A 14,979-nucleotide genomic window follows, 5' to 3' on the forward strand; every position below is an offset into this window, starting at 1 on the left:
ACTGACCCTGCATGCACTGTCACAATTGTTTTGTGTGTGTGGTTTTGGGAACTCAATTGATGGGCTGACAGGACAACTCCTGCTTCCCCACAGTCCCATTGTGCGGCATTCTCGTGAGCATTGTGCTAACACCACAGGAGACTTAAGGTTGTGATATTGTCTTAAGTCAGGTGTAAGTAGAACCTAAGATCTCCATAAAGCTGTATGAAGCTATCCACCACCAATCCACTACTGTAATTACAACACTGTAATTACATAATAATTACCGTGTAGATGTGTAGATAGATAGATAGATAGATAGATAGATAGATAGATAGATAGATAGATAGATAGATAGATAGATAGATAGATAGATAGATAGATAGATAGATAGATAGATAGATAGATAGATAGATAGATAGATAGATAGATAGATAGATAGATAGATAGATAGATAGATAGATAGATAGATAGATAGATAGATAGATAGATAGATAGATAGATAGATAGATAGATAGATAGATAGATAGATAGATAGATAGATAGAAGGACGGATGGACGGACAGACAGACAGATGTGGTTTACAGGAGGTGTTTAACAAGGGAAGGTCATTTGACACAGTTTTGAACACCACAAACTTAACAGAAAATGTCCAATGTTCTTTTAGTCATTGACAGGAAAACCAATTAACTAATTAAAGACATTAAAATAGAATTCTGCAAACTTCTTTACAAAACCCCACTTCAACAAATCAAAGTAATGTCTTTGATGTGGTCCTGAAATGCACCTGTCATCTGAAAACAATTCAACACTGATTAACTTAAATGCTTGCATATTTTTCTCTTGAGACTCTTAATCAAACAAACAATGTAAAACTCACCTCCCTGAAAATATGTTAAAAGGTAAATTCGGCTTAAAAAGGACCACAACACCTGGGCTAAAACCATCGAGATGTCCCCGCACACGTAAATTTTATAGAGGTTCGGGGAGCAGAGAAGTACATAAATGTATAAAATCCATGTAGTTTTTTTTACCACACATGCACACATGCAGCAATGATTTTGTGTTTGGCCACCCTGGTCTCACCCAGCTATTAAAGTTATTGGGTGGCAGCCCAGGAAAGGGTCTGTATGTGTGGTGGGTTTGCAGAGTAAACAGACCTTTAAAACAATATCAGGTCACTGTTAAAATATTCAGCGCTGGCAGCGGCTCTGTGGACTAATAAGCCGTGTGTTAGCAGGTGACTTTATTGAAATTTTAGGGGAAACGTGTGGAGGTGTTTGCCTTTGGAATATAAAACACATAGGCAGCAGAGTGTTGCTGAATCATAAATGACACCACATGCAGATTTTTGACAGGGTTGGATTGTTTACCTAAATAGTCTTGTTCCTTTACTCTTAAACGTTTTCAGAAGGTAAAACCTTATATTTAACTAAAAGTATTAAAAGACTAAAGCTGCTCTTTTATTTTCCAGTGCCATGTGATTAAAAATAAATGTAGGATACTTTAAGCTTGTTGCATCCTAGAAGATCATGTTGGGATAATTTTTTAATGTCTTTTTGTGGTTATCTTGTGTGAAGATGGCATATTGGGCAAGAAGCAAATGTCATGGTCAGACAGCGGGGAAGCAGTGGGGTTGACCTATCAGTCACACACACAAAAACCTTGTAAAAGCGCACATGGGGTCAGTGCGAACTAGCCAGACAGCACGCATAATAATAAACTCATGGGGACTAACTGACCCCAATTTATTAAAACTAAACAGTCACAGAAACATTACCATGTTATTCATGCTGCAATGCATTTTGGGTAAATGACTTCTACTGGGTCCGACTGTGCTAGCTTGGTCCAGCCAAAACAGCGATGCTTAATGTTTTTAAGCCTTTTCAAATTGAATGGGAGTGCATTGAAGTCAATGGGAATGTACAAATCTAGGGAGGTAATGAAGATAAGGAGGATCAAACAGAGGAAGAGGACAGAGCTGCCCAAAGAAGCTGGTGTTTTGCTGCTGCTGCCTTCAGCTTTGTAAATGAAACAATGAATGACATGTTCCTCTGGTCAGACTGTGTGATTCGGTAAGTACTTCTATAGCACTATGTCCTGTCTGGTAACAGCTGTTTAGGGTTCAGTGTCAGTCCATAATTTCACATTCAGTGCCGGACGCAGTAGCAATAACTCGGTTAGCATTTAAAAGTGCTCCAAGCTCTGCCTTTCTCTGATGTTTCTCCCAGGGTTTTACGCTCACTAGCCAGCGGCAGTAAGGTTTAGGTGCTTTGTGGATAAAAACTGTCGGCACTGCATTTGTTTTTATCTAACAGGTAATGATAACCTGTTAGATCCTTCATCAGTTTTGCTCGTACAAATGACTCAAGGTCTTCTGGAGAGAAATGTTGAGAGCACAAAAATTCCTTCAGACGTTGTGTCCATTGTGTCTTTCTTTTCATGTGAGAAGCAATCCAGACTCACCTCACCGTGTGTTTTTTTTTTTTTTATTACAGCCAACAGTGACGCAGTGTGGTATTATAAAAAATCACCCCAATAAAACTGAATATGATTCTTGTGTTTACTCTGTAGATTCCAGTAAAGATAAAAAAGGTGCTGACTTCCATGGATGAAAGATATAACAAAAAATACTCATAAAAAGTATCTCATAATTACTTTCAAAAGTAATTATGAGTTTTGGCGTATCACAAAGAGCATTTCTTTGGTGAATAGGAAAATTACAACATATTTAGGCCAACATGTTAAACTAATTTTGGACCCCTTTAAGACCACGGAGGGTTAAACAACAATAAAATTTGCTAAATATTTCATTTCTTTTACTATTTTGACAAGGTTTCAACAGATTTGAGAAACCAAAGATGAAAAGTTCTGTTGAATTTTGGGATCCATCACATCTTTTCAGAGCTTGTATATTATTTGTAGCTGACAAAAGTTAGAATTTATTAACGGGATTGTGTTTTGCTTCAACAATAAAGACCTCTGCTTTATTGTAGCAAAACACATTGCATGATGAAAGTTCTAAGACATAATGTGTTTGGAAATTATTCATCAACTCAAACAGACTCACACAGTTCATTTGAATCTTGGACCATTCACCTAAGTAGTCTCTGCAGACCATGGCGAAATGAAACAATGTTCACACTGAAAAAAGAAAATACACTCTCGCTATCCAAGGAATGAGCAAGGAAAACAGTCGAGCAGCACTGCTAGTGAGGTGGAAAAGTATTCCTCACACATGAAAAGTCTGCTTGAAACACCAGGGACAGTGAGACTGGAAGATGGAGCCACAGAATTTTGGCCCTGAAAACTTCATAAGAAAACAATAACTGTTGATCTTTGAAAAAAGCAGCCCACAAACCATTTTATTGCAAAGCAGTAAATCTAGAATGTCTGTCTAGAAATTTCTGTTGTCTTTCTCCTAATCATGGAGAGCCGTTCCAATATTAACATAATCCATACAACATGAAGACAAAGTTTCTACATCTGGAGGTGAAGTATCTGCTATGCATTTGTAAAATTACATATAGGAATGAGAGAAGATCAACCTTTAGCAGCAAAGCCTGACAACCACCCATACACACAATGAAGTCTGCACTATGTTTATTTTCTTTCATCTAATTTCAGAACCCTGGTATGAGCACTGACAGAACTGTGAAACAGCAGCCAAACAAAGGCCAGACTTGGACAGAAGTGAGACCAAGATATATTCGTTCACACTTTCCTAAGTAAACACCAGCATGTGCATCATCAGTCATATTTACAGTAAAGGCCTCAGTGCTGCTTTCTATTGGAGAACAGTGAATTAACTCAAGGTATTTGCCATATGAGGTAATTTTGGGGATTTTGTGGTTAGATTTAAACCGGTCTAAAAAACAAAACAGTGTCTAATCAGGCAATTATTAAGTTTTCTACTGGTCAGAAATGGATTTGTTGTATTCCAGTCTGACAATAAGAGATAGTTTTTAGTATTTTAGAACAAACAAAGAACCTTTGGTTTGTTCTAAAATACCAGTATATCAGTGTTGCTCTCCGAGGTGAAGTCACTTTTACACCAGGATGTATGGGAAGAGTGATAAGCAAGAAAGTATAAGCTAAGAGTAAAGGTTGACAGTGGAGTGGAGGAAGTGAACGAAGCCATTCAGTCCATCTATGTCACTCTTCCGAATATTAAATTAACATAAACTTTCAGTTCAGCACCTCTCTCTTTGCAGTGGAGGATGGCTGTTTACGGCGCAAGCAATTTCCAGTAAGCTTTTTAGCATCAAACCGGAACATTACATATGTCATGGGCAAACGTCAGTGATTGGGTAAAATTTAAAACCTTCCTGTAGTCCACACCTCCAGGAAGCAATCATTTCTGAATAGTAGAGAGCCCAGACCCTCTGTATGAAGCAAATAGCGTGGGGCAAGGGGCTAGTTCTAAATGCTAATTTTGACATAAAAAGTTCCTAAAGTGATGCAATCAGAAAACTGAGAAAATAGTCTGCTAGCAGCATGGCAAATTAATAATAACTCCTCCCTGGGAGGGAATCCCCTCATCAAAGAGCATTTTAAAATCTTCACAAACACTGTTGATTTTGAACCTGTTTGGACTACATGAACTGTTGAAGGTAATTTTAGGGTGTAGGATAACAAATTGGCCTCTTCCACCCACTCAAGTCAATTAGAAAAGCAGAGCAGAAAGTCACAGGCAGATATACAAAGAAAGGAGGCAAAGGAAAGGCAACCTCAGAGCAGCACAACTGAATAGAAAAGACGCCTTAGACTCAGACTAAGATGTGCACAAGAAAAAGATATCATAAATGCCAAAGAGAAGCAAAACAGAAACAGCGTTAAATTTTCTGGTGGTCTATACTCTCACTACTGTTGCCACTCTTAATTTTATTGACTGGGAAGCAGAGAGATCAGAGTGGCAGCTTCACCACAAGGCTTTTATCAGACTTGAAAAACGATAGCAACCAAAAAGTTATAACGATGAAAGACAAAACAACAACAAAAAGAGAAATAAATCTCAAAAGAGAATTGAACCTTGACAATGCAGGAGAAAAGAGCACATAAAGTATATAAGACTGAGTACAAATTAGTGTCAGAAAGGTTGGAGAAAGAAGAGGAAACAAGTGTAGCTGGTGGTCTGTACCGTGGTTCTCAACTATATTTTACAACCTGAGTAGGAGTGAGTTCAGTAGAAGAGCGGTAGGAGTAGCAAGCCTTCATCAAAGCTGCAGTCACTGCTCATTAGAATATATTACAGAACAGAACTAACAGCCAGTGGGCTGATTACTGACTGGGTCCAATGGGAGGCCTCATTTGACTGGAATGTACGGAGGCTGAAATAGAAAGCAGGTATAAACAGAGAAATACCGTTTATAGACTAGGTGTTTTAATAGGGTTTTATATAAAACCCCAGGAGAAGGCCATCTGCTCTTTTTCAACAATCCCTGCTTTTATTTCCTTCAAACTCTTTCACTTATTACTATTTTTTTTGCTTAATTGGCTTTAGTCTTCACTAAAATATGTGGAATTGCATTTCTGAACGTTGGAGGTTGATTGGAGGTTGAAGTAAATAAAATAAGTATTCAAATGTGGGCATGAAAAATAGACGTTTTTATTATCCATTCATGGTTTTGTTTCACATAAAGTCTCAATTTCAAATGATTTCAAATGATGAGGTTCAAACGATGTGGGTTGTATGGTGACAAAAATGTCAAAAAAAAAAAAATAACGTGCTCTGAACATTTACCACCTCCACCATAAGATACACTGCTTGTGCACATATGCACACAAAAATAACCATCCAAAGACAACCACACTGACATTTGAATAACTCAGGTTTGTTTCTAAAGATTTAACTGGAGATGTTTTGATTACTTTCTACCAGTTGTTTATTTTTGCAGCATCTGTAGGCACTAAGGATGCGTATGCACTTATTATCTTCTTTATGTTGCCTTGGATTAGTTTAGTTAATTTTTATGTCACTGAACAGTTATTTGGATCAGGACCCATATTATATAAAGTAATGAAACAGTTTTAGAAGACATGGTATTTGCTTTGTTCATCTGCAATGATCCTGTGATTCTAATATAGGTTTACCACCTGTTTCATGGTTAAAAAAATATACAAAAACATACACAAGAAAGTAAAGAAAGTATAGCTTGTAAAATGTCAAATTTTTTGTTCATATTGACCCTTCATAAAATCTCTTACTGTAAGGCTGTGGGCTTACTTGTGTGTGCAGTGGGGGTGGAAAGTGTGTGGGGTTGATTCCTGGAACATTTAAAATTGCACACATGTGTGTAGATACGCATACACACACGCACACAGTTAACAAGACACGGATGATAACAAGTTGGGCAAATGTTCAGTGCCTGAACGCTGTATTCAATTAAGCAACAGAAGTGAAATTCCACCATAATACCTCCCCTCAATCCCTGCTAAGTAAATGTGGCTTTTTTCTTTTATAATTGGAACAGCTAATGCTAGGCAGTCATAAAAAGGACTTAACAAAATGTGCAAATAAAAATTCTGTGAAGCTCAGTATGGAAACTGATTAAGTAGAAATGTTGCTCAGACTAGGTTCATATTATTTTGTTTTAAAAAAAAAACTAGCTATTGCTTTTGACTAATTCTGTATGCTTGATTGCCTTAAACAAACAAAATAATAATTTTAAAAAATGCATCCAAAAGTTAGTATTCAATCTTGTAAGCACACAGCACAGGAAAAAAATAAATGTGACAAACAATATGAATTGCTTGTCAAACTCTGAAATGGAAAACTAACACATTTATCGATAACTTTTAGAAATGTTACCTGGAACTATAACACTCAGACTTTCTGACGATAATGTGTCCTAATGTTATAACATCAACTCTTGGTTGAAGCTCAAGAAAATAATTACAAAGGGAAGCTCTATGTTTATGTGCATAGGACAATTGAAGAGGTATTGGTCAGCAAATAGCTATTCATAAAAAAGGAAAATGTTTTATTACATTCTTTTTTTTAATATTTGTAAAATACATAAACAATCATTAACAGGATTCACAATGGCAGCAATTATAACAATAAAAATAAGGAAATATTTTGATGACCAAAATGACTCCTTATGAAGGACATTCACAAGGACAGCAAATTGCATAATTTCCTTAAATTCAAAGAAAACAAAATATTAAGTTTATTTTAGTAATTCAACTGAAAAGAAAAACTTATGGAGATTTGGTTCTGAGATATTTAGCAAGAAACATTCACCAAAGAAAGTTGTACTTTGGCAAATGTACACAAATGACAGTTATTAACCATTTATTTTGGTTAATAACTAAAGCCCGATGGGCTATCAAACATTCAATTTCTAAATAGGAAATCATAATTCTCTCTTTGTGATATGAGGATAAAAGAAAGTAGAAGTTGGGCAGTGTTTTGTTCTTTGACAGTCATGGGGATACTGAGATCATGATGGAAATCGAGATGCTTTCATGCCTGTTAAGAAAGACCAACAATTAATACTTTTGGTAAAAATCACACTTGACATTATAATAGTTGATAAAATTAAATGTCTTAGCTGGGAAAATACTCATGTTTGTAAGTATATGGTAATAAATAAAAAAACTTTGTTTGAAGTTAAAAAAAAAACAACATTTACTCAAGAATAACTTGGACACCCCTAACACCACTTTGACTCAGTTTATAATGAATACTGCATTGCTATAGATTAAAGCCTTTGTCTGCTTTGTGTTTTTATTCATTTCTAAGAATAGTAATGGTAATCTGCTCTGAATTTGTATTACAGACAGTTTTATCAATATTGATATAATCGCAAACTAAACACTGCTGGAATGGAAAGTTTTTCCCTTCTAGCTCCCCTTCTCTCTCTGCATATCTTGTTTTCTCTTAGTCAAAAATGGACCAGGCAAATATTTAAACAAATAAACTCAGGCAGTTTATTTTATTTTATTATATGCAAAATAAAAATATATGTATTTAGTTTTTGTTCATTCAGAAACAAAATACCACCTGTATTTTTTTTTTTCGTTTTTCTTCTCTGTTATGTCACCTTGCTCCCTTCTATTTTTACAACTTCTGCCTCCACTTTTCTATACTTTCATTTATACCACTTCCCTACACTGGCCTCACAGTATCTCATCCACCTATTCTTTCTTCCATCACGCCCACAGACCCATCAGTGCCTTTGAGTCCATACTTGTATATCCATTAGTCAGTGTTATCTTTATGTCAACAGTTCCTCTCAAATATTTACAATAGGCCCTAGTTGGGAGACAGACAACCACGGGTGGAATGATTCACCCTTTGTTAACAAAAATCCACCCAAAGAAACTCTGAAGTACTTGGAAAAACATGGACAGAAGTAATGGGGCTAATAAAAAATCCTAAAACATGTTTGGTATACTGAAGTACTTGACCTTTTTAAAAGTACTTGATGTTTGTTCAAAATCAGTTAAAACAGGAAGCATCCAACAGGAAAGTAACTGCTTAGAAGCTGCTAGTAGATGGAAACAAGTCACACTTTTATGTCTGCAAATGGTCAAAAATTGCATATAGAATGAAACAAAACAGCTGACTTAGGGCAGTCTGGATACATGTGTTATCTTTTTCATTTACATTGCTTTTAGGTTAAACTACTAAAACAACTTTACCACTCCATCAATCCTTCTACACCCACGCATTTTTCTGCTATTTTGGCTTGCATTACATGCAGCATAAAAACCTGCATTCCAGTATTTGCAAAAACTCGGCCAAATAAATGTCTGTCAAAAAAACAAAGTAAAGTAAAAATAAAATTATTTTTTTAGTTTAAGTATTTTGCAAACTTGAGAATGATTTCCATTCTGTCTCTTAGGTTTTATTAGGGACAGAGCAGAGCCAGTACAGAAACAAATGAGTCCGTACTTCAAGCTCAGGCTATTAACCTTGGTTCATTAATGTGAAGTGTTGACAACAAGGCACTGTCATTGCCTCTCACACAGTTGCTGAGGACAGATGGTCTTGGACTTTTATTTTCCTAAATAAAAATCTAAAACATGGTGTGCATTTCTAGTCAACCAATTTAAACCACCAACATCTTTTCCTGCTATAACACCAGCAAGAAATTGTTGCCTATTCTCATTTTCAAGATAAGCTCAAACTTAGTCTCAGTGGTTGTTGAGCATTTAATGAACAGGAATGTTCAAACCTTACCAAAGATTTTCATTTGAATGTAATCTTCGATGTATTTAAGGTTGAATATGAACAATCTTTCGCAACACTAAACAACTTTACTTTCAGCATTGTTCTATATTTAGTTCCACCCATCTTCTCTATAAACTCTGACCAGCTTCCCTGTTTTCACTCTAAAGAAAAAAATCCCCAACCTCATAATACTGCCACCACTATGTGTCAGTATGAGAGTGGTGTGTTAAAGGGTTCAGGGGGATGTTTTGTTTTGGGTTTTTTTTTAACAAGGACAGAATAGTCAATGAGTTGCATTGATTTATTTAGAGGAACATGAGTAAATTGGGGCTGGTTATAAATGTGCACTATTTTTTTTCCCCCATGGAAAGTGTGTCTGGTTTCAAGATAAGCAAAAATCTATTAAATTAAATGTTGAAAATGAGAATAAACAGAGGCTGTTTCAGTTTGAAGGGTTTTGAGAAAAAATGTAAAGAAGCTTTGAGTAAATGCTTCAATGAGACAGAAAAAAAACACAAAAACTTTCAAATCAAAATCAAATCAAATTTTATTTGTATAGCACATTTCAGTAGCAAGGCATTTCAAGTGCCTTGCTGCTGAAAGTCATATCAGACACAAAAACACAATGCAACATAGAATCAACAATCAAAACACAACATTAAGTCAGGTTCCGTCATTAAATTTGTAATTGACTACGTTTCAAATACAACTCTAAATAAGTGGGTTTTTAGTTGAGATTTAAAGGAAGTCAGTGTTTCAGCTGTTTTACAGTTTTCTGGAAGTTTGTTCCAGACTTTAAACTATTTTCTGTCCTTTCTCCAACATTGGTGACTTCATTTACTCACAATGCATCAGGGACACATTCTTTCCAACCACAGATCAGGCAGTAGCAGCTCAAGCAAGAAAAACAAAACTAAACATACACTTGAAATATATACTGCCAGTGGCAGAAAGGCCACCCCAGGTTAACCACAGACATGTTGCACGTGTCTGCATCGTAACACTTACTGCTGGGGACACCCATCCGCAACACAAGCCCAAAGGTCATAAAGAAAATAAGCAGATTCTGTAAATCTGCAATGTGCAGGATACACATGTGTCACAAGCAAACATGAACTTCAGGCTGTTCACTTCTACACATTCTGATGCAAACACATAGACTTTCGAGCAATGGGAAGTAAACTGAGTCACTAGTAAACTCAGATGGATAAACAAAATGTTGGAGGAAGGGATTTTTTTTTTTTTGCATTTCGTTTTGACTCCTTGACTTTGGTAAATGGCATGTACTTGTACAGCTCTTCATCTAGTCCAGAGAACGCCAAAGCGCTTAACACTACATTCAGTCATTCGCAGATTCACATACTTTGTAAGATCTCTAATGACTCATCTCTAACAGTGACTTCCTGCAATAACTGCTTTAGTAGAGCTGTTTTAGACCCACTTACATGCACAGAAACATACATTTTCAGATGCACATATATCAATAAATACAAGCACACCGAATTCTCAAAGGACAACGTCTGACATAAAAAGCAAATTCTGTTTTGCTTTTTTTGGGGGGTTTTTTGTTTCTCAAAGAAAAGTAACAAGAATGAAAAAAAAAAACCTAAAAGCGCTGATTTGGTCCTTATCTTTGGCTATGATTGTTTATTACCAAGTACCATTGCGTTGTCAATCTATGTAAACCAGTCATTCAAGATATTAAATGAAGTTGTTTGACGTAACTAAACTTTACACAGGACTGTTTTTGTCAATATATAAAATGTTGAAGCCATTTTATTCCTGCTAGGTAGAGAAACATCAACTATCTGGAATGAGTTGGTCAACTAAGATGTTTACATCTACCAGAATGAACAAAAGCAAAACCTAATTGTTTTATTTTTGATAACTGAGCAATATTGAATGTTATAAGCTTCCCTTTTCTGTACAGTATATTATTCTTCACTTTGTTTTTCATTGGTTTTAATAGTTCTATGAATTCCAAACCTACATGCTTTGATGTCCTGACACTTTGCTGCTGTTGCACCTGAATTTCCTCACTGTGGGACAATAAAGGATTATTCTATTCTATTTTATTCTATTCTATTCTATTCTATTCTATTCTATTCTATTCTATTCTATTCTATTCTACTGTGTGTCCTCATGAAGTAATATCTGATGGAAATGCAGACCTTACAAGGTGTGAAATGCTAACACACACACAGTAAGCATACTTATTTTTCCAGTCTGACTCTGGTATGCACAGGCCAAGATGTGACAAGCAACATTTAAAACACACACAAACACAAAGAGCGACATGAATCAATGCACAAGTAAAACAAAGAACAAAAGCTAGACGAAACCTCTGCATGGGAAACATGAAATGCACATCTTGAATTAATGTTAGCTGATGACGGAAAATAAATATTTGGCAATGAACAACTAACATTAGTCTTGCCTATTAGTTATCAGGCTTTATTAATTACTTTAATAGTTACAAACTGACTTCACATGAAAGAAACTTTCACGCAACCTTAGTATAATATCATGACATGCACATATATGTATATAATACACGCACAGAACTTCACAATATTTAAAAATACATTCTTGACGAATTTACACTTTGTATACTCTGTATCACGTTGTAGGTCAATCAGTATTTAAGCCTGTATGTGAGCATGAAGTACATGAGGACGTATTGTAACCCAACAGCTTTAAACTGCAATCCTAAAACAACAACACAAATGTTTACTTTTAAAGCTATGTTCCTCATATTAATAAATGTATTAAGGTTTGACAGGGGAGCAAATTCTCCTTTAGAAAAATATATACAGTAAAGATATGCAATAAATGCCCACTCCTACTTGAATCACATGAATAAACTCAGAAAAAAATGTTCTCTGATTCATAGATTTAAAACTTTGCTCTCAACATTATAAAATTCATTAAATAGTGTTTCAGCTGCTGTCTGCTTTTTCCTCCCTACTGAATAGATCTCTAAGGAGGACCTAATGATTTTTTAAGGCAAAATCCTGCCCTAATGCTGATAAAATTACAGACAGTAGATGAACAACACTTTTAGTTATAGTACTCCAATGATTTATTTGGATCTTGACCAGTAAGGACCCATAATTAAAACAAGCCTTATGACAAGCTAACCAAATATTGGTGCAGAACCAATAAAAACGTTGGTACGTGACTGCTTATGATCTTTCTTATCTTTACTGGATGTTTATTTTGCACCAGAAAAGGTAGACTTTTTGATGGTACCGTACGACTGTATGATAAGTAAGTGGATTAAATAAAACACTTGTCATTTTATGAAGATAACATAAAAAAAAATTCAGCATCAAATACTTCATATTCTGGACAAGGTATTTTCCGACTGCGGTCACATTGACTGTGTCTTTGCACAACTCCACGGCTGTTTCTCAAGACATCCACTGCAACAGCTGAGAAACATCTCTGACTGATCACTGAAACCCACACACACACACACACACACACGCACACGCCAACCCACACAGATAATTATAAACCAACACACCCTTTTAGTCGACGCATGCACAAACACACACAGGCAGGTCACAGCCTCTTATTAATATTTCCTATTCTGGAGTGCTGTTTTTGCCAATTGCTCAGTACTGCTGCAATGTGTGGCCTGGCTGAACAAATGGAAGAGTTTCACAAAAAGCACCATAAATTTACTTTTATTAGATTTCCAAGAAATGAGTCAGTGAACTGTCGCACTAATGAGGGGTTTCCCTGCTTTTAGTACCGTTTTTTCTCCTTTTCTGTATATTACTGCTTGGTTGTGGGCTCATCTTTAAGCTGTCCTCTTTCTGAGTCATCACTAACAACTTTAAAGTACTACGTAATGTTTGGCTTGTTTTCTTTTTTTTTTATTATTTTACTGAAATAAATTTGTTTATTTGAAAAATTCCAATTCATAATGGTGAGCAATTTCAGTTGGAACTATTCACATTGTCAGTAGCATGCAATTTATTCTAACTGTGGTCCGATTTATTGCAATCCATTTTGATTCAGAGTGAAATATAACTGCAGGTTGTTCAGTTCAAACACTTATCTACTTAAAATACAAAAATAAACAACATAGTAACAGAAATAAAGTTGTAATGCTGTACATTGACCTCATTCTGTTAAGTAATATTTAAAATCACACAAATATGATGTGTTCTTTTGCATGAAATGCTTACAAAATGCACTCCTGCACAAACTCTTTAGTGGGGGAGAAGGCAAATGTCAGAATATATTACGGCTGATGTCAATACAGAGGATTTGATTACATTAGATGTTTTTGAAAGGGATGGAGTACTTCTTGAAAACAAATTGGTAAATAAATAAATGTAACTGTAGAAGCATCTTTTTTACCACCACGGGGTTAAATCTCTGCCAGCTTTGACCACCTACGCAATAAATGTTTGCCTCTTGTTGTTTGAAGAATAGCCAAAGTTTATTCAGAATGCTGAAAAATGTCAAGCAGTTTTCCAGTTTTACCACAGTGCTTCAGTTGGATTGGGATCTGGACTTTAACTTGTAATTCTAACACCTAAATATATTTCCATGCAAAACCTTGTTACTTTAGCTCTGCTTATATGTTCACCCTAAACTGATAGAAGGTGAAACGTTGCCCTATTCTCAAGTCTTTTGCAAATAATAAGTTTTCTTTAAGGGTTGATGTGGCCATTACATAAGCTCTAACAAGCAGCCCAGTCCTTGCTAAAGATTATCAAACACATTGCATAATGCTGTCACCACCATGCTTCATTGGATCATGTGTTCAGGGTAATTTAATTTGCATATAGGCCAGGAGTTGACGTATATCTGACCAGAGCATCTCCTTCCAATTCTTTCCTTTGTCCTCTTCATGGCTTTTGGCAAACTCCAAATGGGACTTCAATGGATTTCTTTTAACACTGGCTTTCCTCCATATTATAGTGTAAACTGCTTTGATTCCCACTGGCATTCCAAATTCAGGACAGGCACTAGAAAAGCTGCTTGTTTGAAAGTTGTTTGAAAACCAGATATCATGTCACATGGGTGTCATCAGTCTGTATCACAGGATCAGATATGGGTCATTTATGAATAAAAAAGCATGCATATTTACACCTCTGTAGGCAGCATCAGTAATCAAACATCAGAGAATCAACCTCCATGTTTGACATTCAGATTTCATCAAATACCCACTCAGACGGTGTGATCAAACACTTCATGTGAGCCACTGGGTTTTGAATGGGCCACCATGCAGCTGGGGAGCGTTCAAAGAAACGATATGCCGGCTGCTGCCGTTCCCCTCTCCTCTAACCACTCAATCATACACGCACATAAAGGAAGTGCATGCACACTCACACAACGACACACAACTTTGACACAAGTGACACATTCCTTCTGAGACCAGATACTGCTCACATCCAGAGCTCAGGTGTTCCTGCCTTTGTAGTCTTACAAAAACCAAGAAAGGGCCAGAAAGTGAATGAGGCACAGACAGGGAAGAGATGGGATGTTTTCCTTTTTCTGCCTCTGCTGTGAAACCTCATCCTGCTTTCATTCCCTTTTTCATTGTGTCAGTCTTTGCTTTTGTGTGGATTTCTGATGAGTCCCACCTGTCACTGAAGAGGTCATCCTGCTGATACATGATTCCCATTGAAGAACTTTTTCTCCCATAGACAAACTTACACATAAAAAAAGCATATTTTAGATATTGATGTATTAAACTTGTGTTTATAAATCAGATTAATCTTCCTTCTCTAAGAAGATACGGATTCACAAGTTATAAGCAAAATGTTTGTGATTACTGTAAGAGAGTTCTTTGTATG

Source organism: Gambusia affinis, linkage group LG17, assembly GCF_019740435.1.
Source record: "Gambusia affinis linkage group LG17, SWU_Gaff_1.0, whole genome shotgun sequence".
NCBI lineage: Eukaryota > Metazoa > Chordata > Actinopteri > Cyprinodontiformes > Poeciliidae > Gambusia > Gambusia affinis.